Raw genomic sequence first — 22,718 nt, 5'->3', positions numbered from 1 at the left:
AGAATGCTTGAAAGTTGTTAGAATGTTGCCATTGTAGACCATGGAAATGCTGAACAGAATGAAGATAATGCTACTTTATGAGCACCCCCACCATCATTTTCACCATCCTCTTTATTTCTAATGCTCTTCAACATCAACTCATGAAGCCGAGGAGCCTGCCAGGGTGTCTGGCTCATCATGTTCAATACAGCAGACTTGTTTAATTTAGCAGCGCTCTGAGATGAAAGGTTCATGACTGCCAAGTACAAACAGACCTTCTGCGGGATGTTAATTTGGTTATAGGAGAGAATGCTTGTTTTTCCTTGCTGTGTGCTAATAAAGAAGCTGGCACATTTTTTTCATGAGTAAAAAGGACTTTGACTCGTTAAATCTGTATAATCAAAGAGAAGTAAGCAGTTCTGATAACCATTTTTCTTTGTGCCATCTTTGGTTAATTCCATTCTGTACCTGCCAGCAAATTGCAAATTGCATGCTTTTTTGTTCTTTCCTCTTTTTTCTTTTGGATTTAGTTTTATGGTTGGTCACTGTAGGGATTTATTGGTAGGAAAATAAACTATTTCCTCATTTGAACAGCTTGTGTGTTTTTACAACAGGTTATCCTGTAGCAAGCAGAATGATTCAACAGGCCTCTGCACAGAGGTGTTACTATATGACTTTGACCATTTTAAATAATAACAGCTTTATTGAGATATAATTCATATACTATAAAGTTTACCCTTTTAAAGTGTAGAACTCAATGATTTTTAGTATACTCACAGAGTTGTACACCCATCACTTCTGACTAATTCCAGGACACTTTCATCACCCCAAAAAGAAATCCCATACCTACTCTCCATTCTCCTCTCTGTCTCTCTTGCCTCTAGCAGCCACTCATCTACTTTCTATCTCTGTGGATTTACGTATTCTGGACGTGCCATATAAATGGAATCATAAAATATGTGACCTTTTGTGTCTGGCTTCTTTCTACGTTGCAGCATGTATCAGAACTTCATTCCTTTTTATTGCTTAGTAGTATTCTATTGTATGGACAATATTACATTTTGCTTATTTCTTCATCAGTTGATGGACATTGTAGTGGTTTCCACTTTTCGGTCATTATGAATCATACTGCTGTGAACATTTGCGTATGCATTTTCTAGTGGACACAGGTTTTCATTTCTTTTGGGTATATACCTAGGAGTGGAATTGCTGGGTTATATGGTAACTCTGTATTTAACTTTTTGAGGAACTGCCTGTCTGTTTTCCAAAGTGCACCTGCTTTTGTGTGAAGGTGCACCTTTTTCGTTCTCAGCAATATTTGAGGGTTCCAATTTCTCCACATCCTTGCCAACACTTTTCCATGATTGTATTTTTCATAGTAGCCATCCTAATGGATGTGAAGTGGTGTCTCATGATTTTGATTTGCATTCCCTGATCACTAATGGTATTGAACATCTTTTCATGTGCTTTTTGGCCACTTGTATATCTTTGTTAGAGAAATACCTATTCAAATTATTTGCCCATTTTTTAAATGCACTGTCTTTTTATTGAGTGGTGATAGTTCTTTATTTTGTATACACACACATACCCCCAAACACCCCCACCCTTATCAGATATATGAATTGTAAGATCTTTTCTCCCATTCTGTGATTGTCTTTTCACCTTCTTCATGTTGTTCTCTGAAGCAAGTAGTGTTTTAATTTTGATGAAGTCCAATTTTCCAATTTGTTTTGGTTGCTTGTGCCATTCTCTCTGTCGGAAATTTTCTTTAAGTTAAAAAATTACACCTTATTTCTAGACATCTCCCATTTTAAAAATTTGTACAAAATGAAATAGTTTATTAACTATACAATGAGTAAGAGGTATTAAACGTCTTTTGTGTTTCAGATATTCTCAGCTCATTCAGTGTGAGAAAACCAAATTTCCTAACCTTACACCCAATGTGCTTTTTTGTTTTTTAAATCAGAGAGATGTCTTTCGTTGTTCTGCGTCATTCAAAATGCACGCATCATCCCATGAACATTTATGTGTCTAATACATACTGAACACTTTGTGGGGCTTGGGGATTCAGAGGTGAGTGGAACGTGGCCCTATCTTTAGGAATAGGAACTCACATTGCCATGCTGCAAGCTTCCACAGAGGACCATGGTAGTGCCAGGCGGGAAAGGCAGCAGTCTCCTCTTTCGGGTGAGAATGCTTTATAGAAGAGTTGGTGCTGGTGCTCAATCTGCAAAGATGGGTGGGTGATCAGAACTTTTTGTTACAGTCTATTAGTCTGTCTTCTGGTTACTTCCTGCTATGTACCCCAAGTATGCTAGCACCAGGTATCTCACAACAGCCATATCTAGGATTATTGATATAATAAAATGTAGACAGAGGTGTGATGACTCTGATGCCTAAAAGTGAGCCCAAAGAAAACCACTTTAATTTTTTCAGGTTTTCAAAATCAGTTCAGCATGGGGTGGGTGGGTGTGTGTGTGTGTGTGTGTGTGTGTGTGTGTGTAGTTTTCTGTATAGTCAGAGTATAAAAGACGAGGCAAGGAGTGACAGTTGCTTGGTTGGAGAGGAAGATTGATTATAGACAGTTGGATGTGTCCCATTAAGGAATTTAGATTTTGCCCTTAGTGATGAGGAGCCATTGAAGAGTCCAGCAGCGGGGAGGTGATAGGGTCACTCTAGTTACTATACTATGAATGCTGGATGTGAGGGGCAGGTCTAGAGACAGGCAACCCATTAGACTGTCACACGAGTCCAGGTGACAGTTGATAAGAATGTGAACTAGGGCACTGGTGGTAGAGTTGTAGAAGACAGAGGCTGGAAATGTTTAGGAGTTACTAGTCAGGGCTCTTGACTGCAAGTTAACAGAAACCTCACTCAAACTATCTTGAGTTAAAAGGGGAGCTAATTGGAAGATTCCTGGAGAAGGTTGCAAAAGGAATGAAATGCTGCAGAAACCAGCACAATTTCAGGGACCTCAGAGATTAGAAGTGGTACGTTATCACAGGGCAGGAGCCATCTTTACAGTCACCAACCACGAGGAAGGAAACAGTTTTTCCCTCCCAGCCTTGGTTTTAAAATCCCAGGGGCACTCTTGGCCTTGGGAGTTTGTGCCCCGCTGGCCAGTCACTGGGGTCTTTGTTGGAAGCTCTGTATCACCGTCACACTGAGAGTTCCTAGAAGAAGTGGAGAAGGATTATTCTGGCAGAGCCATCTGTGCACATCCACTCTAGGCATATGGGTTGAACCCAGAGATTGAAACGATCTGAGAATAAGGGAAAGGTCAAGAATGCCTCCCAAGGCTGAGCGTGGTGGCTCACACCTGTAATCCCAGCACTTTGGGAGGCCAAGGTGGGCAGATCACTTGAGGTCAGGAGTTCGAGACCAGCCTAACCAACATGGTGAAACCCCGGCTCTACTAAAATGACAAAAATAAGCTGGGCATGGTGGCGGCTGCTTGTAATCCCAACTGCTCAGGAGGCTGAGGCAGGAGAATTGCTTGAACCCGGGAGGCAGAGGTTGCAGTGAGCCGAGATCACACACTGCACTCCAGCCTAGGCCACAGGACGAGACTTCGTCTCAAAAAAAAGAAAAAAAGAATGTCTCCCAAGTTAGTGGCTTTGGTAACCTATGATGGCACCGCTTCTGTCCAGTGAAAAAGTTCAGCGGTATGCAAGCCAAGTACAGTGAGCAAAGTTTAGATCAGCTTAGTACCACACTACTCAGAAATTGTGGCTGTGTTACATAGTTTTGTGATTATTTGGTTGACTTGGTTTCCTTCACTATTAGAAGCCCTGAGAGGACAGGGACTGGTTTTTTTTGCTGCGACTCTCCAGAGCCCAGCATACTGAACTTGGCACATAGTGGGCATACAGTGTGTATCTATGTACGAATGAATAAATGCAGGTGACCATGTACAGTAGGCAGTTGGATTGATTGATTGGATCTCAAGTAAGGGTAGGAAACAGATTTAGGAGTTAGTTACCTGTGTAGGGCTAGATGGTTGACAACTCTTGACAGTTATTAGGGAAGGGACCTTTATAAAAGTTTGGATATTGTCTAGACCTGTAATTTTTATGTCCAGGTAATGAAATTGTGCCTTTTCTTTCCTTTTTTGTCCTGTTTAGTTTTTAATGCCAGTAATTATCTGCTGACAATCCTGCCAATGATTTTTTTAAAATTTTGTTACAGATTATAATTAGACTTGTGATAGATAGGAAAATAAAGGTGATAAAGACAGAGATTCTATTTCCTTTTTAAGAATAACTGACTCATGGGATGAAACCTTGGATATGATTTCAGATCACTCCTGTAAACTCTCACAAGAGATGTTTATAAAACACTTGGAACAATACAGATTGTACTAAGAAAATGTGCTTTGGTCAACTCTGGAGATACAAAGCAAGAAACTTAATAAATCAAGTCCTATTTGTGAATGGAAAGGATTGGAAGTTCACCTTAAAAGTAAGAAGTCAGCTTACATCAAGACATAAATTTTGTAGTCTGAATAGCAAATGTTAACTTAGTTTCATCTTTTATATAAAAATAAAATGAATTACAGACTTCAGATCTTGGCATCTTGAAATCTGACTCCTGATTCCTCTCTCTTAATGACTATTGGAACACTAGACTAGAAATGGAATTTGACTTTGGTTTTTTTACCCTTTAATTTTTGAAGTCAGTGTGCTTCCAACTCTGTCTTACCTCTGTAGTCAGGAAAACCAAACCATTGGTAGCTCAGATATGCTATAATTTTTATTATGTAAATATTAGAAAAGCATAGTTGTATTTATATAAAGAGCGATATTCATACTTGAGGTTTTTTTTTTTTTTTACAATTTAAAGCATAAATACAATTGCATTACTTTTATAGGCTAAGCACTCTTGTCCTGCCACCCTTCCATATGACAAGATATTTCAGTAAACTGCATATATTTTTAGTGTTTTTGCATATTGCCTAGATTCCTTTCTTTAAATTTGCAGTAGAGATGTGAGCCATTTTTATTTATTTACTTAATTTTTCACTAAAGAACTTTCATTAAACTTGGCTTTGAATGCAGGTCAGCATCTTAGCAAGTTGTTAGTTAGTGGAGCATTTCTCTCTTAAGAACTCAAATGGAGTTACAGCATCTCAGCTTTTTAAATTAATCTAAGGGATATATAGATATTATGATCTTTTAAAAAATAGCAGATTTTCATTTGAATCACAGATTAATGCTTGTTCTTTCAGATAAAGTTTGAACAAATATCTAATAGACTAAGACTTTGTATATTTTGAGTTTTACCAAAGCGACTCAAAGACTGGGAGAGTATATTTTAGATTTTAATGATGAGGTCAAAATCCTGGATTTGAGTTCTGCATTGTTTAGTTAAGTAATTACATGGAAGATTTCTGTGTCAGGATCCCAGACCCCTGCAAATTGTATCACTTTTAAAATCAGTTATAAAGCTGAAGTTTTTAAAATGTTGATTTCTGGAGACACCCCTTATCAGCTCCTGGAAAAAATAATTACAATCTAACATGATACAGCTTTTTCTATTTTCTGAAAAGATTCTGTTATTTAAGAAGTAGTCAGCTTTGTTCTTTGCTCATTAATTCTTCAAAGGTAGTGTCATTCAAAGTGGAGAAAAAAGTTCCAGAGTAGATGTCAGGGAGAAAGGAAGCAGCTCTTTTAGATGATGGTAAACATGTGGCCCCGATGAAAGAAGCCTGAGGCCCTTGCAAAGTTTGTCTCTGGGCTTGTCCAGCTCACTCCTGTTGCACGTAAAATGACAAGATTGCTTTCACATATGCAGTATTTCCACTCATTTAGTTTGTTTTTTTAATGACTGATAAATATAATTCAAAAAGGAGTATTCAATAATAGGGCATTAAACAATCTCTAGATTTAGTTGAATTAAGGGAAGAATTTGAGTATAGAAAGTATAAAACAATTAAATGCATTTGTTTAAATGTAGGTAGAATTTAGGCTGAAGTGTTGCCTAGCAGATGCGATGAATTTGATCATTGATTATAAATTTTACATACATATGTAAGGAGACAAGATATTTCTAATGTGCTTCATCTGTAGTTTCTATAGTTTTAAGTAGCTGACAAATCTTGTTTATGCTCCCTACTAAATAATCTTTCTTAATGGACAGAGAATGCAGAAGCTATTCACCTAGTTCTTGCTACTGTTAATAAAATCTGAGTTTCACCTTGCATCTCAAAGTTAGCAAAATGGTGTACAGGAATTCTAAAAGAGTGGGAATTATGTAGTTTGTAAATTTCTTGAATTTATGCGTTTTCCATGAAACTCCAGTATATAAAACAGGTAGAATAAGGGTTTTAGTCAGGGAATAGTGGAAAGCCGGGCTGGCGCTCCGCAGCACTCCAGGAGTGTCATTCTAAAAGCCACTGTTCCATGCTGTCATTAATGAATGTGGAGTCTCTTTTGGAGAAACAAAGGATAAATTACCCATTTATGTATCCTTTTTGTTACAGCTTTATGCTAACTATTTGCTTGTATGATAAACACTGACATTTTATATCAGAATTATTTTAAATATATAAAGCCACTTTAAACATCACCAGAAATAATAATAGCACTGCTGGTTAGGCCACCCCATAGGTCTAAAATAGTCTTCTTATCTTACCAAAGAGAACTTGCCTGACTTTGCAAGATTATGGTAACAAAGGCTACCTGAAAGGCAGTGCATGGAAGGTAAATTGTTGGATATACCTAGTCCTGCCACAGCGTTCCTTCCCATGTTAAGACATGCAGTCAGATTAAAGTGAATTAGAGAATAATAACCACGCTGAGAATAATTAAGTATCAAGTGCTTCTGGTGAAATGAGTCCACATTATCAGGCAAGTATGGTTCCCCTTGGGGCCTGGCTTAGGAGACTCCCTAGTAAAGGATTCAAGATTCCCTCTGTGCTGTTAGTAATGGGAAATGGCTCTGTGACCTTGGGCAAGTTACTTAAGCTTGTTAACACTCTACCTGCCTGTAAAATGTTCCATTATAGAGTTGTTCTGAGGATGAATGAAGATGCTGCATATAAAGTACACATTATAAATTGCCCGCAGATGTTAAGCCATGGAACAATATCTTCCTTCAAAAGAAAGGGCAATAATTGGCAGTGCAGGGATCATGAGAACCGCACCTTTGTTCTGAACTTGAGTGAAACGCAAACTGCATCAGGTGTCATTTCACCTTTTTTTTTTTTTTTTTTTTTTTTTGAGACGGAGTCTCGCTCTGTCTCTGGGGCTAGAGTGCAGTGGCGCGATCTCAGCTCACTCACTGCAAGCTCCACCTCCCGGGTTCACGCCATTCTCCTCCCTCAGCCTCCCAAGTAGCTGGGACTACAGGTACCCGCCACCGTGCCTGGCTAATTTTTTGTATTTTTAGTAGAGATGGGGTTTCACCGTGTTAGCCAGGATGGTCTCGATCTCCTGACCTCATGATCCACCCGCTCGGCCTCCCAAAGTGCTGGGATTACAGGTTTCACGATTTTAAAAGTAAATACTGGAAATGAAATGGACAAATTTCATCATTTTAACTATCAGCTATTGAATGTCTCTGCTTTTGAATACTTTTCTTACCATTTTACCCAAAACAGAACCATCTTCACTTTTCAAAATCTGAAAAACAAAAAAGAGAAGGTAAAATGACTGAATACTGTGGTTTATTTTTTCATCTTTTGTTTTAATGATTATTGCTTCTCTATGGGAATAAGAATATTTACAAACTGTACTGAATGCAGTATTTACAACAGTGCTTACAAGCAGTGTCAAATGTAGGTATAAATTGGGTATGATATGTTCAGAACATGTGATGGAATCATGTCAGGCAAAATTTACTAAAAGTTTATTGGTTAGTACAACTGTTCTTTTGAGAATAAAAACATGACAGTTTATAGGCAAGCTGAAATTAATTTATTAATTAATTATTTATTTGAGACAGAGTCTCTCTCTGTCGTCCAGGCTGGAGTGCAGTGGCTCGATCTTGGCTCACTGCAACCTCCGCCTCCTGGGTTCAAGTAATTCTCCCGCCTCAGCTTCCTGAGTAGCTGGGATTACAGGCATGCGCCACCATGTCCAGCTAATTTTTGTATTTCTAGTAGAGACAGGGTTTTACCATGTTGACCAAGCTGGTCTCAAACTCCTGACCTCAAGTGATCTGCCTACTTCTGCCTCCCAAAGTGTTGAATTACAGGTGTGACTTACTGTGCCTGGCTGGCAACCTGAGATTTAGAAAAGGAATATTTCTAAGGAATTCTGAAGCACGTGTCACCAGCAGTTATCTTTAAGAAGAGATTTTTATTGATTATATGTCCAGTGTAGGAGTTCATTGGATTCTTTTAGAGAAAAAGTCTACAAGAGAAGTACTACTGCAGGGGAAAAAAGATAATAAAAGGTTTTCAAATGGATGCCCTCGAGAAGCTGTAAAATAACTTACATATTGTGGCAAGAGATGTGGATCTTTTGGGTTTTATTTGTGACAAGTTCATAAGCTCACATCTTCTATAAAATGTAACTTTCATACTTGGTCTAGTTAGCATAGAATTCTCTACAATCAACAATAAAAAATATACTATGGTACAGAATGTTGTCTTTGATACCAACCTTTAGAGAATTTACTTAAAATTTCCTAGTTTTTTTTAAAAAATCACTTTGGTTCTCTGTTCCTAAGCTTTTTATATTCTTTGGTATTTGCAAGCCAAAAGGACCTCTTGGAGCTGACAAGCGCCATTCTTCTTGCTGTATGTAGAAGTAGTTTTCTTTATATTTGTCCTGAATTCGCTAGGTTTCAAGAGATACCTCTCATTCTAGAATTCTAAGCTCTTGGACTACAATTCTTTAGTCATTAGCATTTATTATCTTAAGTTTGTATTAGAAGAATCGTTGTTTTAGTCTACCTATGGCCTATTACCATTTATTTTCTTTAATTGTGTTATTTAAATGCAATGATTATGACCTTATAAATTATTCTAAGAGAAGATGCATAGTGGCTTTGCAGTTCAGTACTGACCATTCTGCATGAAATCCAGCACTTACAACAATGCCAGACGTATATGTGCAATAAACGTTTATTTGAGTTAATGAATTCCTTTAGGGCAGATTGTGGTTATAATATTTTCAGTATTAAGTGACCAAGCATTCAGTACTGATAGTTTAGCTAAACATTCAGGTTTCATTTGAAGCTAATAAACAGACCACTGTGCAATCCAGGAAGACCGGTTTGTTCACTTTCCCATTCAGTAGTAATTTACTTTTGCAGTTCTGTTTATATAGAGTAAAGGTCAAAGGAAAGGGTGTATTTGAAGCAATTACAGCAATTGCTTTGCAATAGTGAAAGATTTTCAGTGTGCTGATGAAAAAGGGACAATTTAAATGGGATATTATAAAATTTAAACTGTTCTTTTTGTAAACAGCTTTATTGAGGTATAATTGACATCCAGTAAATCGTACGTTTAAAGTGTACAGTTTAATCAGTTCTGACATGTGTACACCCATGAAATTATCACTACAATAAGGATAATGAACATACCCATCACCCCCCAAAATTTCTTTGTATGACTTTGTAATCCTTCCCTCATGCTCCTTTACCCCTGTTTCCTGGCAACCATTGATCTGCTTTCTGTTTCTGCGTTTTGTCTCTGTAGATTAGTTTGCCTGTTCGAGAGTTTTATATAAGTGGAATCATACCATATGTACTCTTTTTTGTTTGACTTCTTTCACTCAGCCTAATTATTTTGGGATTTGTCCATGTTATTGAGTACATCAGTAGTTCATTTCTTCTTAGACATGGTTGTATGCCTATATATACATATCTATATATATGTCTATATATACATGCCACGATTTGTATATCTGTTTACTGTTTTTGTTGATGTTGTTGATGATGTGTTTACTGTTGATGGCCATTTGGGTATTTCCAGTTTTGGGCTATTACAAATAAAATCAATCTGAACATTTATATACAAGTCTTTGTATGGACTCTGTTTCTCTTAGGTAAATACCTAGGAGTAGGATGGATGGGTGTCTGTTTAACTTCTTTTTCAGAACTGCCAAACTGTTTACAAGTTGTCATTTCCTTTTATATTCCCACCTGCAGTACATGAGAATTCCAGTTGCTCCATGTCTGGAATTTGGTATGGTCAGTCTTTTCACATTATTCATTCTAATAGATGTGTAGAAGTAGCTCATTGTGGTTTTAATTTGCATTTTCCAAATGACTAATGGTATTGAGCATATTTTCATGTACTTATTTACCAATACTTGGTAAAGTATCAAATCTTTTATATGTTTATTTATTGGGTTGTTTGTTTTCTTATTACTGAGTTTTGAGAGTTCTTTGTGTACTCTGGATATAGATTATCAGATTTATGATTTGCAATATTTTATCTCAGCCTATGACTTACCTTTTTACTCTCTTAACATTCTTTCAAAGAGTAGTTCTTAATTTTGATAAAGTTCAATTTATCAATTTGTTATTTTATGCATTGTGTTTTTGGTGTTATAACTAGGAGCTCCACCTAACCTGAGGTCACAGAAGTTATCGCCTTTGTTTTCTTGTAGAATTTTGATAGTTTTGGGTTCACACTTTGGTATATGGCCCATTTAGACTTAAATTTTGCAGTATGGCCCATTTAGATTTAGTTGTTGCATGTGGTGAAAGATGTAGATCAAAGTTCATATTTCTTGCATATGGCCATTTAGTTGTTCCAGCACCATTTGTTGAAATGACTGTTCACACTTCATTGAGTTGCCTTTGCATCTTTATAAAAAAATCAGTTGTTCATATATGTGGGTCTATTTTGGCCTCTATTTTGTTTCATTGATCTATTTGTTTGTCTTCACACCAGTACCACACTGTCTTAATTTTTGTAGTTTTATAATAAGTCTTGAAATCTAGTAGTGTTAGTCCTCCAACTTACTTTTTTATTTTTTTGCAAAGTTGTTTAAGCTATTCTAGGTCCTTTGCATATCCATTTGGAGTTTAGAATCAGCTTCTCAACTACACAAAACAGTCTGCTGGGATTTTTGACTGAGATATTGACATTATAAGTCAGTTTGGAGAGAACTGACTTCTTAGCAACATTAAGTCTGAGTCTTCCAAACCATGAACATGTTATTTCTCTCAATTTATTTATATTTTTTAAAATTTCTCTCGGCAGTGTTTTTAAAGTAGAGATCTTGCACCTCTTTTGTCAGATTTATTCTATTAAAATAGTATTTTTAAAATTTTCAATATAAAATTATGTGGGTTTTTTTGGTGGGGTTTTAAAAAATTATTAGTATTAGTATTATTTTTTGTTTTTTTTTTTTTTTTTTTTAGACGGAGGTTCTGTCACCCAGGCTGGAGTGCAGTGGCACAATCTCAGCTCACTACAACCTCTGCCTCCCTGGCTCAAGTGATCCTAAGTAGCTGGAACCTCAGGTGCATACCAGCACGTCCGGCTAATTTTTTGTATTTTTTGTAGAGACAGGGTTTCACCCTGTTGCCCTGACTGGTCAAGTGATCTGTCTACCTCGACCTTCCAAAATGCTGGGATTACAAGTGTGAGTAACCATGCCCAGCCATATTCTGCATCTTTTCTTTGTTTTGTTTTGTTTGTTTGTTTTTGGGACAGAGTCTCGCTGTGTCGCCCAGGCTGGAGTGCAGTGGCACAATCTTGGCTCACTGCAGCCTCCGCCTCCTGGGTTCCAGCAATTCTCCTGCCTCAGCCTCCCAGGTAGCTGGGATTACAGGCACAGGCCACCACACCCAGCTAATTTTTGTACTTTTAGTAGAGATGGGGTTTCACCATATTGGCCAGGCTGGTCTTGAACTCCTGACCTCAGGTGAACCCACCTCAGCCTCCCAAAGTGCTAGGATTACAGGTGTGAGCCACTGTGCCCAGCCATTCTGCATCTTTTCTAAACTCACTTATTTTGTTGGATTTTCATAATCATGTTATTTTTTAAATGAAGACAGTTTTACTTCTTCCTTTCTAGTCTGAGTGCCTATTACTTATTTTTCTTGCCCTATTGAATTGAGCAGAACCTCCAGCAGAACCTGGAGTGTGTATTGTTGAATAGAAATGGTGAAAGTGGACATGCTTGTCTTGTTCCTCATACTAAAGGGAAAACACTAAATCTTTTATTATTAAGTGTGATGTTAGCTGTAGGTTTATTGTGGACTCCTTTATCAGGTTGAGGATGTTCTCTTCTATTCCTAGTTTGCTGAGAGTTTTTATCAGCAATGGATGTTGGATTTTGTTAGATATTTTTCAGCATCTATTGAGATAATCATATGGTTGTTATTTTTTAATTCATTAACAGGGTGAATTATATTGTGTATTGCGTGGCAAACCAGCCTTACATTCCCAGGATAAACCCCATTTGGTCATGTACCTTTTCTTATGTGTTGAATTTAATTTGTTAAAATTTTGTTTAGAATTTTTGTATCTCTGCTCATGAGGGACATAAGAGCCTCTTGTAGTGTCTTTGGTTTTGGTATCAAGTTAATGCTGGCCTAAAAGAACAAGATGGGGAGCATTTTCTCCTGTTCAGTTTTATGGAAGAATTTAGATAGAATTGGTATTACATTTTTCCTTAAATGTCTGCTAGAATTCACTAGTGAAGCTATTGGATCTGATGTTTTCTTTGAGGGATTTTAAACTACAAATTCAATTTTTAAAATAGATCTATGATTATTCAGAGTATCTGTTTCTTCTTGAGTGAGTTTAGTAGTACCTTTCAAGGAATTTGTCCATTTCATCTAAGTTGTTGAATTTATTGGCTTAAAGTTTTTCATAATATTCCCCTATTAGCATAGAATCTATGGTGATGTTGCCTCTCTCACTCCTGATATTGGCAATTTGTGTCTTCTGTCTTTTTTCCTGATCAGTCCACCTGGAGGTTTATCAGTTTTATTTACCTTCTCAAATAACCAGCTTTTGGTTTATTGATTTTTCTCGATTTTTCTGTTTTCTGTTTCATTGATTTTTCTACTCTTTTCTTCATTGCTTTGTCTTTTCTACTTACTCTCTCTATGGGTATATATAATTATGTAGGGTTTTTTTTTTTTTTTGCCAAGTTTTTCTAATTTTAAGGGTAAAGTGTAGTTCATTTAAGGTGCTGATTTGAGCTATTTCCTCTCTAAGACATATAAGACTTTGAGGCTCAGAGAAGTTAAGACAGACAGTTAAGATGTATAGCCTCTGTCCTTTTTCTTACAGTGTAATAACTATGGTAGGGCAAGTAGAGGTGCAGAGGGAATACACGGAATGGTGCTTAGCTTGTGAGGAGTGGCATGAGGAGACCCCCTTGGAGAAGCTGATGTCTCAGGTATCGTATTTTGGTGAAGTCTGTGGATAAATCTATCAGACCACACTCAAATTATTAGTTCTTTAAGTTTATTTTACATTGACTACAGATCTCCTTCTTGGTTGCTGTATTGTGAAAAATGAGTTAGAATATGCCAGGAGTAATTCTGCACACAGCTAATGTTCCCTCGGGTTTAATTGACAAATCTACTTTCAATTTCTATTAAGACTGTTTGCAGTGGTCATGCACTTGCATTTGGCAAGTGTTGCTGACACGATTCTGTTGAAGAGAAGGAAAACTTGGGGGTAGAGTGAGGCGAGATTATTATAAAGATCTACATCAGTATTCCACTGAAAACTTAGGCTCACTTAGTAACAGGTATTTCTCCAACAAACTATTCCTTGTTTAAGACAAGTTCTAAGTTTTTTTTTAAAAAAAGGATTTTCATCATTAAAAAGTTATAGAATTCTATGATTTTTTAAATAAATGGAGTGAAACCAGCCTAATGTAATAACATCTTCTCAGTGTCCCTATTAGAAAGTTTGAGTTCCTCTCCAATTTAAATCAAGGTACTATATTTAGGTATTTTGAAAAATACGTAACAGCTGTTTGCTGAGAGGCACTAATGGGACCGGTGGTCAATTGTAGGAAAGAAACAAAAGGAGAAAAATAGAGGAGTTATTTTCAAATGGCCATGAGGGCAGAGAGTTTGTGTGTATTATTTTAGTTTCTCTTTAAAGAAAAAAAAAAGTGCAACCTGAGTCTTTAAAAAAAGAAATTGTGGTTGAAAGAGCAAGCTACTCCTTTGATAGTTTGATTTTCAAAATTAAAACTTAATTTTGTAGAGGAGAAAACAGCAACTGGGCTAAGTAGCTAGTTTTGTGACAGTGCAAAGACCAGAATCCAGACACTTGAGTCAGGAAACTGGGTTCTAATCCTGACTTTTAATCACAGGCTTAACCTCAACTCTTCATTGGTAAAGTGGAGATGATAGTGATACCTTTCTGCCAGTTGGGGGTGAAATGAGAAAATGTGTTGAGTTATCACTCGTACATATTTAATATTATTTTGGGTAGGGCATCATTTTCCCCCTCAAAGACTCAAGAAAATAATTAAGGGTCATATACAGATAAGAAGCTATTTACTTTAGAGTTTTTGTGTTTTCTAGAGTAAATCCAACTCACCCACCACATCTACGTTTAGACTTACAGATACTCTTTATTCTAATTAAACAAATGCAACTGAATTTCCATGTGTTTATACTTGCTTTAAAAACCGTTAGCTCTTCAGTGTTAAAGATTGGCTCTTCAGTTTCATTTGTTCTCAAACTTTCTGTGTCCAGCATACAATACTGTGTATTAAAACATGGTATTATTTCTCTTGTTACATGCCTTGGAGTTTAATAATATTCGCATAGTATGTGTGTGTGCCTTTTTCCCTTTCATGGTAGGTACTTTAGAACGTGCAGTTTTCTCTATCTGGGGGCATTCTGTTGCGTTAGCTTTAAAGTGAAAGGAGAAAGTGAAGTAGAGCATGTTGAGTGATACTAAGTCTTGAAGTAGAGAGACCATTTGGGTATCAGCTCCCTTTGCCAGGAGTGCCCCCTCTTCCACATCTCCCTCTCCTTTACAATCTTAATCTTTGAGACTCAGCTTCAGCACTTACTTCCTCTTCTCACAACTTACTCCTGGAGTAAGTTATTCAAAGTGTTGGGGTTTCACTTTATAAACAAAAAGTACTGCATTTGTCGTGGGGAATCCAAACCAAAAAAATGAGAATTGTTTTCGTTTATATGCAGTTATTTCCAGCAGTAAGTTGTGAGAAGGACACAAAGAATCCCATTGCTGATCCTTGCCCAGTTGTGTTAAAACCCGTCCCCCTGCACACCTCCTTGCTTTCACAACAATTTATTCTCATCTAATATTCTTTACCACACTATGTTGTGATGTCTGTTTTCTTGTCTGACTTCCTAACCTTAAAGTGAGGGAATAGGTCTTACTCATCTCCATATCCCAGCACCCAGCAAAACTTACTCAACTCCATATCCCAGCACCCAGCAAAACTCCTGATCAAAGGTGCTCAGGGAAATTGCATTGAATAGGAAGCCTTGAGTTCAATGAATAAAGTTCAGAGAGTGATGAGAATATACGATTTATTCTAACAAGGGTGTTTCTTCTTCCATATTTGGAGGGGGATATGGGGAGGGTGTTTGTTTTTTCACTAAGGAAATGTCTGAGCTCTAAGAATCAGTTCAGGGATTTCCTTAGTGCCCTTGACAGCCCTTGTGCCTTTACTCAGTGCTGATTAAATTCAGGGACTTTGTGGGACCCTGGAATACACCCATGGATTCCTGTTTCCATTGCTGAAATCAGGAGAAACGAAATCCTGCCGCAGTGTACTACACTTTTGCTTTAGTTATACACACTGGCCAGTTTGCTACAAATATTGTCTGCTTCTAGTGCCTTTATCAAAGTCAATCCAGCCAAGGATTGGCGTAAATTAGATATTGAAATAGAAATGATTGAAATTGAAAGAGTAGCAGTTTTAAAGAGGCAGCTGGCCTCTGTTTCTCTTACCTTTACTGTAGAACAATATTAAGAGTTTAAGCCCTCTGCAGTCAGGTGAATTTGTAACTTCCCTGTGGGAGAAACTCTGCCTGATTTCTGGCTGCTGAGACATAGAAACCATGATTTAGTATTGACTGGGATTGAGGAAAAAAATAATGAAATGACATGATGAAGTGACGTTTGTACTAAAGTATAATCTCCCTACTTCATAGATGACAGTTTCTTTTCAGAGGGTGCTCTTAACCAGAGTGAAAAAACTTATAAAAATTACAAAAGAATTTTGACATGTTATAGAGTGGAGGGTGTGTTTAGGTATGAGGCCAGGCCCTGAACTGAAATTTAGCCAGAAAGACTGAACATTGTGTATTTATTCAGATAGGAAGGACCCCTAAAAATGTGACTGTCTGGGCTGAGCATAGAATGAGCACTTTCTCTTTCCTTACCTTTTCACCATTTCTAAGGGTTTCTGATAGAGACATCAGGGAGCAACGTGACATGGTCTCATGTATTCCTGAAATTCATGTTCTCCACAGCAGCAGAAGCACTGGTAAGCAAGTAGACTTTATAAGGAAGCTTATGGAGATTTAGGTAGACTGATGCCTGTACATTTTACACTCAGGCAGGATGACATGGTGCAGTTCTATGAGTCTCTTCCTATAGCAGAACCTTAGCTTTCAGATATATCAGTAAATCTCAGTACTATTTGAAGGCTTCATTATTCCACGTGTTGGGGTTTCACTTTATAAACAAAAAGTATCCCATTTGTCATAAGGAATCCAAACCAAAAAAAGAGAATTGTTTTCTTTTATATGCAGTTATTTCCAGCAGTAAGTTGTGAGAAAGGTTTTTAAAACATAGGCATGAGAACCTCAGTAAATTTTACATGAGATCTTTTCCTTTAGGATTTACTTAATGCATGGATCTAGGCACCACAGTCCATTTTCACGGAATAGGTATTGCATTTATTGGATAGCCCTCCCAGTTCGGATGTTTGATTGGTCATGTCTACATTTTGTCGGCCTGCCATGCCAACGACACTGTAGCTGAATAGTTAAGAGGACACTTGGCGCTGAAGCGCATTCACATTTCTGCTTCGTTATCCTTGTAAGAACTTAGGGCTGTCAGGATGCTATCAGTGCCCCTTTCTTGGTCTGATAATTAAGAATGGAGGGAGTAGATGAAAGTACGAGGCCATCTGTTTAAAAAAAAAAAGTAAGTGAACTGATGCCCAGAACTAATGGAAAATTTAATGTTATAGAAGTCAGTAAACTCTCAGAAAGTGAGCATTCTAATTAAGAATGAAAAATGGAACCGTTATTTCTTTCTTTTGAGTGAAAATAACTGAACTGGTAGAGGCCTTGGGAAGTTCTCATACTACCCCTTGTACCTCATTGCTGTCTTTTAAATTAGACCAGAGAAGTTTCTCCTTTGTCTCTTTCCTAAATTGTTGATGATATCTTTTATAAAAGGTCATTTGTCAGAAAGGAATGATGTTTACTTAAAAAAAAAAAGTTACACTTTATATAGCTATGCCCTGATTAGATGTATCCTTCTCTTACAATTTTTTTTTTTTTTTTTGAGACAGGGTCTCGCTCTGTCACCAAGGCGTCAGTTCAGTGACATAACCATGGCTCACGGCAGCCTTGAACTCCTGTGCTCAAGTAATCCTCCTGCCTCAGCCTTCTGAGTAGCTGGAACTATAGGCACATGCTACCATACCCAGCTAATTTTTAAATTTTTTGTAAAGATGGGGTCTCACTATGTTGCCCAGGCTGGTCTCAAACTCCTGGCCTTAAGCGATCCTCTCACCTCAGCCTCCCAAAGTGCTGGGATGACAGGTGTGAGCCACAGCACCTGGACTCTTACAGGTATTTTAGATTTGTGAAGTAATAAGATGCTGTCCTTTTGTTAATGAAAACTCTAGTGCGTATGAAAAAATAAGCTTTACTGTTATTATTAAAGTTAAGGTGTTCTTAAAGAGATAAAGTTAAATGCTGTCATTCTGTCTCTTCACACTAAGAACAAAAGCAAGTGATTGTGAAGTATTGGAGTGGGTTGAACCTTAAGGTAGAGCTTGCCTTTCCTAGCATTATAAGGAGCACTTTCCCTAGTTGCTATGGAAACAAATAAGAATTGTTGAAAGTTATGATGTAGATTGTGATACAGATCTGCTGTGAAAGATAGATGTTGCAAATTAAGTCTCTTAATGCTACCACAATAACGATTTCAAGAGCAAATATTTACTGTACACTTGTGTGTGTGGTAGGTACTGTGCTAGAAACCTGGGAATGGAGGTGAAAAGGCAAGGTTCTCAACCCCATGGAGCTCAGATTCTCCTGGGTGAATAATAAACAGACACATGGACTAGAGCAGGAGGTAGATAGAATGGCAGTGAGTGCCAGGTGCAGTGGGAGTGCTGTTGAGGGGAGTTGGGGGATGCTTGCAGTGACTTTAGAGGATGTGTAGCAATTTGCTAGTAGAGAGGTGGAACGAAGGTGGTGTTCCTACAAGGGAAACTGCATAAGTAAGGGCTGAGAGGGGAGGATTTACTTTTTAAATCAGTTCTTTCAAATCACTATACTTCTTCTTACCCATACTGTTAGGAAATATTCGGGGGATCTTAAATTTTTGAATTCATGGGCTGATCAAGTGTAGACTGAATCAGCCTATCAGCTGTTCCACTTGACTGTGTAACTATATGAGTGAGTTATTTAGCCTCTCCAAAACTCATGGGGTTGCTGTGAGGATTAAATGGGAGACTCTCTCTAAAGGGCAGAGCTCAAAGTTTGACATTTAGTAAGCTCTAAGTAAACATGAATTGCTTTTTGGCAGCAACAATATTATCTTCTGGTAATTTTGAAGGCTTTTGTAAGAGTGAGGGTATCATGTTTTAAAAACATTTCCCATGCTTGCTGGATGACAAATCTTGTTTGTAGTACCCTATTGAATACCTAGTATGAGCTCAGCCTTAGGTTAGGACTCAGTGAGAGGAATTATACATCGCTCCTATCCATAGGCAGCTTCCAACTTAGTTGAGAATGAAAATGGACAAATAGAAAATAAAAGTAGAGTTGTATAAGTGTGCTAAATGGCTGTATACAGGTTTTCAGTATATCACAGTAGTAGTATTGCTTGTGTGGCCCATTTACTGTTTTCCAGGAGGTCTAGGCATAGGTTACTAGAGAGAGAACAGAACATAGAAATGGCAGTTAAAACCAAAAGAGTTGAAAACTCAGAAAAAAAAAATTAATAGAAAAGAGCTTAGCTGAGTATGGTGGTGCATGCAATTAATCCCAGCTACTCAGGCGGCTGAAGCAGCAGAATCACTTGAACCTGAGGGGTGGAGATTACAGTGAGCCGAGACTGCTCCACTGCACTCCAGCCTAGATGACAGAGCAAGGGTCTGTCTCAAACAAAAAAAACCAGAAAAGTAGGAAACAGTCTTTTCTGTGTGGTGGACCTGCTGGCCATAAGAGAGAAGCAGTTGCCCCTGTGGTGTGATTCTGGGGCTGACGCCTAGACTCTCTCTCCCATTCACATCTAAGTAATTGAAATTCCATCATTTTGCAGGACCACCAGGAGTAGCCAACCACACATCTGTCATTTTCATTTTAGCACAAAGGGGTTTATCATATTCTTTCAGTCGTTTTGGACCAGATATAAGGTTTAAGAACACTAAGCATAGAATAAATGGTGAGCACAGTTGGGGAAAGAGGGTGAATGTACTAGAAGACAAACTTCATTTTGGTCTCTAGGACACTCTCCAACAAATAGTTCAAGAACCAATTCTGCATGACTGCCATGTGCCAGCTACTGTGTTAGAAACTAGGGATAGATGCATAGGTGAAAGGATGAGCTCCTCCACCTCAGTGAGCTTTAGGCTTATGGACAGATGAAAAGATAAAGATAAACAGATAAATGTAATGCACATGGGGAACAGTTGCTGGAGAGGAGGATACCGGGTCAGCATACCCAGTGTGAGGTACACCAAGGAAGAGGGCACAGTAGGCGTTGTTGGGATCTTTAGAAGACATACCTGCCTTTGGTCTAACACCGCTTTATGGTCTTCTCCAAGTGTCTAATCCCAGGTAAGGACAGGAAGACCTGAACTTTTGTTTCAGATATTCGCCACCCCTGCCTTCTATTCCCATTGCTGCTTCTCTACCAGGGACCCCTTTTCTGCAGTGGGTCCAGGCCACAACAGTGGACTGTGGTTCTTCCAGGGTTGGTGCTTACAGTAAATTGAGCTAACAATTTCTACCTGGCTTCAGTCTTTAGACCAGGGTCACATGCTTCTGGGACCCCTGGATTTGAAAGAACTGCTGGGCCCGATGCTAGATGCTGTGAAGGAGTAGTATTAGGGTGGGTTAAAGAACATTCAGGAAATGGAGTTACTTACAGTTTTGCGTGTCTCTGTTGCTCTTTCCTAGACAAAACAAGTATATATGGAGTCCTCTACCACATGTGAATCTTGAATATTTGAATAAGATGAACTTCCAGCATTCAGGAAAGAACACTGTGAGGACGTGAGGTTGAGTTTCATTATAAGCTTAAGTTCACTTAACAACCCTTGATAGAACATTTGTAAATGCATAGTAGTAACATACTGAATTATGCAAGGAGAGAATTTAGAGCCAGTAGACAACATAATCATCTCTCTGGCTGTGTACGTGTTAGCTGTTAAAATCAATATGTGAGAGACGGTCAAGTAAGCTAACTGCTGGGGAACTTGGCCACTTTGTAGGATTTTGGAAAGTAACATTTAAGACTTGTACCCCAGGAGGTTACTTCTCTCTCCCCTTGGATTGGAGGTTCTGGATCCTTTTTATTTTTATTTTTAAAGAGAATACTCAGTTATTTCTGAGAATAGAAAATAATTAAGTATTATTAGAGTTAGATTCTGAAAAGCTGTATTTATTAGTGAACTTGGTATGTGTGTGTGTATATGTTTTAAGCAAAATGATTTCGTGATGATAGCAGCAACTTCTTTCACTAACAAAGAAAACCTTTCCCCCATCATCTCCCCTGCCAAATACAGTAGCTTGATATTTGGGACTTTTAAGGCCAGAAGTGTTAATGTCTGTTATTTACTGGAAGCAAATGTGCACCCCTCTCTCGTAATTCGAAAATCGTATAATACATTTTAAACTTTGTACCCATTTCTATTTTATTCGTTATTTTTTCTATTCCTGGCTTGATTTAAATAGTAAAATTATTAGAAGAAATTGTTTGATCTTTGAAGGATTTAAGGCTTACCTGTCTGAAGGCTTAAATATAATTTCTTCATTGTTTCTTAGCAATTTCTATAAAAATATGGTATTATTTTTATACAGGAAGCTGAAAAAGCAGGCTGTTCCCAAGGAAGCTGTTGTGTAGTTCCTTCCTTTCTAAAGTTTAAACTGAATGCTTTTCCTCACTCTAAGTTCAAGGGCTTAGTTTACACGCATAAAAATAAACTGAACAGCACCTGCCACTTAGTCACAAAAGAGAGTATCTCGAAGCCACTAAGCAAACAGATGTACTCAGTTTGTTTTTGAGATGCTTGAAGTGTGTGGTTTAAAAAAAAGATTTTTAATTTCAAAATGAATAGTATGAGGAAATCAAGAAGAAAACATAAACCAAAAGGTCAGGTTTGATACCTGAATTGGGTACATTTTAATTGCAGAATTGTCATCACTGCAGGTACTGGTACTTAATACATTCAAATAGTTCAGTACAATCCACTCTAAATAGCTATTTTATTATGGACAGTTTGCCAAAGTCCGTGGTACCTTGTTAAAGTCCTTGTTGACACTGATGGAGAAAATGAGATCACCAAGTTGTCCATTTTTTATTTAGTATAAGTAATTGTCCCTGGTTACCATCAGAACCGTGGAACCAATGTTTATGTAAACTTATTTCAAAGTTCTGAAGTCAGTAGGAAATTATCTAGAAACTCCTGTTTTATTCATGAATGTTGCCTGTAAAGAAATGTAGAGGCCTTGCTAAAAATTATAGAGTACTTCTTGTTATCAGTAGAGTACTATGAGCTGACAGTATAAAGAATATCCAATACAAATTCCAGTGTTTGCCAGGGAACCATACACATGGCTCAAGACTTTCATCACAAATGAGCAAAACAGCATCTTAAATTCTGTTCCTGAGTCAGAAAAGGAGAGGAAGAAGGAAACCATAAGGATCAATATGGTTTGCCCTTTAATCTCAAAATCATTTTAATGATCCTTAGAGTAGAGCTTGTGTCTTATTTACTCTACTACCTTGAAATATGGACTTACTAGAAACATCAAAACAGTGTCTGGAGGAGTCTCAAAGTCTGAGCTGGGCTCCCTGTGAAGGGGCAAGGCAAGCTTATCTTCAGGAAGGTCGTAGGGTAAAGCCGGACCAGCAGACTTGAAGCCCTGGTGGCCAAGAGCTAACCCTTCTGGACCAGATATGTGCAGAGGCCAAAACCACATGGCTGGTTCCCTGATATAGTTTTTGTCAGTGCGAGTTTAGCCCCTGGGGTCAGGGTGGGCAAGCAGGAAACTGAGAATGGATCCTGTAAGAGGCAGTAGAGTAGTGAAGGAGCTCTGAAGGCAGTCAGGGAGGTAGGGTTCTAGTGCCAGCTCTGTCAGCAACTAGTTTTGTGACATTAGACAAATCTCTTCATGTCTTTGGGCCTCAACTTCCTCCTTTATAAACTGGGGGAGCTGAATCCCATAACCTCAGAGGTTCTGGCCCCGTTCAGCTTCAAAGTGCTGTGATTCCAAGCTCTCTACCGGTACAGTGCCATGCCTTCCATTTTGCAGCAGCCACACCACCCTCTCCTGGAATTTCGGCTTGAAACTCATCCACAGCGTGCCATCAGTCACCAGGTTCTGTCCATTTTTTCTCTAGG

The 22,718-nt window shown here is 38.0% G+C and overlaps 1 protein-coding gene and 1 long non-coding RNA gene across 19 annotated transcripts in view; one reads left to right on the top strand and one right to left on the bottom strand.

Annotated features, from left to right (window-relative positions):
- MRTFB (myocardin related transcription factor B) overlaps positions 1-22,718 on the top strand; it is a 205,945-nt gene that overhangs the window by 27,501 nt on the left and 155,726 nt on the right. For 6 of the 18 annotated variants that reach the window (XM_033235701.1, XM_033235708.1, XM_033235705.1 and 3 more), the window contains exon 3: positions 4,279-4,440. The exons of 10 other annotated variants lie outside the window; for them this stretch is intronic. The gene's annotated coding sequence lies outside the window, so the exon portion shown is untranslated. Of the gene's footprint in view, positions 1-4,278; positions 4,441-20,271; positions 20,373-22,718 lie in introns of all 18 variants that reach the window. 2 more of the 18 variants (XM_033235703.1, XM_033235702.1) reach the window with 2 other exon arrangements.
- On the bottom strand, positions 1,692-21,721 carry LOC117097637. Its single transcript, XR_004443012.1, has 4 exons — positions 21,613-21,721; positions 20,241-20,357; positions 7,563-7,601; positions 1,692-2,206 (listed from the first exon to the last, which is right to left on the bottom strand). It is a non-coding gene; the product is annotated as an uncharacterized LOC117097637 (long non-coding RNA).

The sequence above is a fragment of the Trachypithecus francoisi genome, unplaced genomic scaffold, assembly GCF_009764315.1.
Source record: "Trachypithecus francoisi isolate TF-2019V2 unplaced genomic scaffold, Tfra_2.0 Lachesis_group15, whole genome shotgun sequence".
Taxonomy (NCBI): Eukaryota; Metazoa; Chordata; class Mammalia; order Primates; family Cercopithecidae; genus Trachypithecus; species Trachypithecus francoisi.
This window is presented reverse-complemented; position numbering and strand designations above follow the sequence as displayed.